Raw genomic sequence first — 6000 nt, forward strand, 5'->3', positions numbered from 1 at the left:
ACCTTCTATTAATAGGTTCTCATTTTCTTGACTCTCTCTTTCTCAAAATGCAGATCTCATTACCCTGATGATGGACTCACCTAGCTAGTCCGAAACGTTGGTTTCAAAATTGCTCACAGGTTTTTCCATTAATTAAATACTCTTCCAGCCTGTATGGAATCTCTCTTCAACACCATTAAGTCCCACCATGGAAGGGACATGCAGAACAATGCTCTTAATTTTGAGAAAATGAGAATGTCAAGAGCCAGAATCCTATCCAATCTCATATTTCTAAAGCAATGCAGAGATGAAAACCTCACTCCGAAGTTCGCTAAATGCAGCCATCCTCTTAATCGTGGTCATAACATTTCTCTGTTTAATAATCTGAGCAAAAGCCTCATAAAGCATGACCTTCTATTAATAGGTTCTCATTTTCTTGACTCTCTCTTTCTCAAAATGCAGATCTCATTACCCTGATGATGGACTCACCTAGCTAGTCCGAAACGTTGGTTTCAAAATTGCTCACAGGTTTTTCCATTAATTAAATACTCTTCCAGCCTGTATGGAATCTCTCTTCAACACTAGTATATTTCGACAACTTTATAAACTAAAGAAAACAAAAGGGTCATACTTCCAATAACTTCATATGCATTTCTTGACATGTTTATTTCAACTCCTTGTGCCTGTCCTTTCAGTCTTTTGTTGAATCTACCCTTTTCTTTTCAATGAAGAAGGACAAGCGATATGTTCCCCCTAAGTAGATTATCTTCCATTTTCTTCCACACCTAGGTATGTTGACTCCTAACTAGGGTAACACCATGAGCTTGTCCTTCTGCTTGTTTGAGAGAATTTTTGCTACAATTTGAGCATATGGAGCACTGGTCATTCCTCTTTTTCTTACCAACTAGGGCTAATCTACATATTTCTTATGCGTTTGTTTCTTTCTTTTTCTGCATGGGAGAATTAATAGCACTATTGTTCTTTTTATTTGATTGAGATATTGTTTGTTTCAACTTATATAAGAGAGATCAACCATAGGAATTTCATACTCTAACATGTTGATATTTTGATAAAACTTAGGAAAATCAATTTCCTTTAGAAATAAATTATACTTCTATTGCATTCTTGCTTCTTCTAATATGGATTTTTCATTACTGATATAACTATGTCTTTGTTGGTCTTCAAAAAAATCCATGTATCTATTTGACTTGTTCTAGGGATGAGGTGTATCCATTCCAATTTTTCATATAACATCACAATTCCCATCATTTCCACACCTATAGAATTCATTGTTAATTTGAAAAGGGGAAAAGAGTTTTTGTTACTAAATATTTTTCTCGTCTAATTTTTTGAACTAATACTCTCTCTCCTAGTGCTTTTGGACATATGATCATTTTTTCTTTGAGGGGAAACGGATCTTTGTGCATGGCTATTCAAATTGTTATGGGAAACTCATAGACATTGTTGAAATAGTGCATTCTGCTTATGCTACTACAAATTATTTTTCTCCTTTGGACAGTTGGATCAAAGGTGTTTTGCATCTATAACAAAAGCATATGAGGGGCTTCTTATCTTTGTCTTCATTATTTCCAATAGATCGATTTCCCTTTTTTTCTTATGCTACCTTTTTTATGACTGCCACTCTATTTTTCCTTCCTTTAACAAGGCTGATGGGTCCCTTTAATGTTGTTACTTAGTCACTTTAACCTTCAAATTTTGTATCCGGTCGAGGGGGGTTATGACTGCTTCAAATCCCATCCAATGATTTAGAACTCTTTTCATGCATTTAATATTTCAACATCTTGTATTTTCCATTAATGATCTCAACTTCTAGTTTTTGATTTGAGGTTTTATGCTTCTTTATCTCCTCAAAAGCTAATATATGTTACCTTCTTAAATAAATATTTTCTTCAAGATCTTCCAACTTAACAGAGGAGCTGCTAGATTCACAACTAGTGTCTAATTCACTCACAACTTTTTCAAAATGTGTTCCCTTCATAAAACAAAGGTTTCTTCTATAGATATATCATATATTATATCTTATTCTCCACCATGGGTGTACCCATTATTTCATATAATAACAACAAGACAACAACTTACTAGTAGATTGCATCTCCTTGGTATTCTATATGTGCAGATCAACAAATTGGGATCTTGATACAAGGGAATCATCCTCTTATTCTGATTTATGATCTTCAATACTCTTTGAGTATTTGAATTCTCCATTCATGAGAGAAAGTATCTTGAAATCACATGCAATTTATATGTCTGTATCATAGATGGACTGCAACTCATTCCATTTTTCTTTTGTAGTCTCAGAACAAATTAATTTCTTAAGATATGGCATGGACAATCCTTTGAACATTTCATTTTTTCTAGTTCATTAAAACCATTATCTTATAACCCATTCTATACAGATAGCCATATATCCAAGTCAAGAGGTTGTAAGTAGATTTTCATTCTTACGTTCCAAGTTGAATAATTTGACCCATTCAAAATTGGAACTCTGCCTTAGGTAATCCAATCATGGTTTTCCATGATCCTTGATCATCCTTCTAGCTATAAAATTAATTTTGAAGGAACCTAGACCTAATATTAATTGTTGAAAACAATGGAAACCATGACACTACTTAGAGGGGGGAGTAAATCAATAGTTTGACCAAATTATACAACTCTCAACAAATTACACTTTTGAAACACTTTACCAATCATTCATGTAATCGACATCATAAATCAATCATGTAACATATAACATCATAATCATTGGCATATAAATGTGCAACAAATATAAACAAATCAATCTTATTTTTATTACTTTGGAAAACACAAACTACAACGCATTATTACATGGTTGCCCCACAAACTTCCATTTGTAGGTTTATCAAATGCCACTGAAAGAAACTTTTATCCCTGCTCATTTATCAACTGCCACTATAAGGGATCACCTCTTTTTGTTTATGAGCTGCTACTAAAAGGGATTGTTTCCCTTACTTTCTTTACCAGTCACTACTGGAAGGAGCATTAAACCCCCAATTTGCAAGTTGTCACTTTCTTTACCTCATTGATTAATCCTTCATCCATTTTCAAACCCAAATCATGAATTCCACCTCCTCAATAAAATAATTATATTTTCTTCTTAAAACACAAACCACAACCACCAAAATACCTTCAACAATCTATGGTTTCTGAAAAATTCACCATTGGATCACCTTCAACAATTTGCAATTTCACCATAAAAATATCTTCGTTGAATGCACCAAAAAGATATTAAATATTATATCACCAATATATTCTTTGCATCTCTAAAACACCATTCAGATACCAAATATGATGCTTGATCCAAACCTTATGCATCTCATTGCACCAACAAACACCATCTTGGTTGATCAATTATTCTTATAAATGAATTTGGACTAATAATTTTATTTCGTGAGATTTTTCTAGTTTGCACTTAAATTTCACTTAATGGAGGTTTTGATCTCATTAAATTCTTATTTTTCTACTTTTGGAATGTTCTCTTGGTGTGCACAATCAGTTTCTAATACCTACCACAAAAAAGGGACATTGGTGAGGGTCGAAAAATGCCACCATAATATCATTGGTGAAGGTCAAAAAAGCCTCTATCACCAAAAATAGTATGTCACGAAAATTGGCATCACCAAAAGTATAGGTGTTGTGTTGAAAATCAAAATATATCACCAATAATGATTTATAATGACGGATAGTGACCGTCACCATTTCATATGAGAAATTATGATAAAAATTAGCGTCTATCGCCAAAGAACTTAGTGTCACCAAAGTTGGAATCACCAAAACTATAAGTGTTGTGGTGACATTCAAGGTTCATCATGAATAATGATTATAATAACAAATAGTGACTGTCACCATTTCATATGAACAACAATGATTTATTGTGATGGACCTTTCATAGATGTCACTATTGATGCATATATATGGTGATGTTTGTTAACAGTCGCCATTCCATATTTTGGTGAGGGTCAAAAAGTGTCACCATAAGCTCATTGGTGATAGTCAAAAGAGCCTTTGTCATGAAAAATTGAATGTCACCAAATACCACATTGCCAAAAGTATAGGTTTTATAGTGACATTCAAGGTCTGTCACGAATAATGATTATAATGACATATAATGAGCGTCACCATTTCATATGAACAACAATTTATGGTGATGGACCTTTCATGGCCATCACTATTAATGCATATATATGGCACCATTCGTTGACCATCGCCATTTTATATTTTGGTGAGGGTCAAAAATTATGACCATAAGCTCATTGGTGATGATCAAAAGAGCCTCCATCACCAAAAACATATTGTCGTCATTCCATATGAATTTCAAGGCATGATGGAACTGAACCACAAACCTCTTGCTTGTAAAACATGTGCTCTTCCATTGCTCTAACACCCTTTAAAGAATTAGACTTTAAAATATTATACCTTTAAACTTTACAAATTGTAAATTGTACAAATTTCAATAAATTATAAAACTTTGCAAAGTCTTGGAAAATATTTTACTAAACAGGAAAAACAACATTGAAGTTATAGGTCCTTACTTAATGGTAATGGAATTTATGAAAAGTGAATCGAAGGAACAATGGCTACGTATAAGATACTCAATATGTTCAGTTGAATACTCAATTAGAAGTGAAATTTTGAATACATTTATAGGCTATAAATGACCTATAATTATCAAACGTAAAATTTGCAATTACACCAAAGATTGATTTCTCACTTTGTCAATCATGTAAATATGTTGTGACAACATAAAAATATGTCCCTAAAAGACCAATTTGCATGCCAAAAAGTAAAACACAATGAGTATATATGATGCAATTATGAATAGTGAGCTACATGCTTGAATCCTACTAGCTATGAGGTCTAGAAAAATAATATGGAGTCCTCATTATTAATTGATTCAAGATGTCAAAATACAATGATCAATAACAATGATGTTGAAATGTAACCACTAAAAATATGTTAAAATTGTAACCACACATTTTGACTAATATTTGTTAAACTAACAAAATATCCAAAAGGCATTCAAACACTTCAAAATCCACACCAAGCACAATTATCCAAAGATGGAATTGCATGGATACAAAGAAAACACTCTCTACCTCTCAATCATTACTATGTCCTCCCACAAGTACTTCAACTAGAAAAGGGATTTGACGACCAAAACCTCAAAGCAAAAATACCTACACAATCCAAAAACACACATTGTCCCCCCTCTACTTTTATAAAGAATATATAGAGGAATAAAAAAAAGATCCATAGAAAATAGGATCAGAGTGGGAAAAATAAATATTATAAGAAAAAAATTAACGAGTAACGAAATCTACTAATTTTAACATGTGTCCCTATCTACTCAATGATTAGAGGAAACAAAAGAACCCAGCATGATTGATTATGCAATTGATAAAATGACATTTACTTCTTTAGTAAAAGGAAGAAAATTGTAACTTCTTCTCTATTGTCCTTTGGAATAAATCCTCTATGTGTGGCATTAGGGTTTTGTGTTTCACTATTCTTACTCTCCATAATTAAAACAAAAGTTTTAGGTAGCGGTAGTGCCTATCGGTTCTGAAATATTGAAGGACTACATGCTAACAAGCTCTTTAAAAAAAATGCTAACAAGTGCTTTATAAAAGGACTCCTTGCTTTCATCTATGTTAAATGTAAGAAGAAACAAGTGCTTTACAAGTTCCAAAGGTCGAAAATAGGAACATCTTCCTTGAAACGACATAAATGCACTATATTACAAGTATTGCAACTCCACAATATCGCCATATATTACAAGTTTTGATATGCTTAGGTTAAGAATTGTTACCGATCAATGGACAAAATTCAGACTATAGATGGTTGTCATTTCCTACCTATACTTCTAGCTTAAATATACAATGGAAAACAAATTAATACCCTCCTGAATAATTACTATGGGCTTTTTTGGGCAATATATCCTTGACAGAAGTGAGGAAAATGACAAAATGACAGCCTTGTGTG

The sequence above is a fragment of the Pinus tabuliformis genome, chromosome 9 (assembly GCF_031772625.1).
Source record: "Pinus tabuliformis cultivar Carrire ecotype Pingquan chromosome 9, CPIR1, whole genome shotgun sequence".
In the NCBI taxonomy this organism is placed as follows: domain Eukaryota; kingdom Viridiplantae; phylum Streptophyta; class Pinopsida; order Pinales; family Pinaceae; genus Pinus; species Pinus tabuliformis.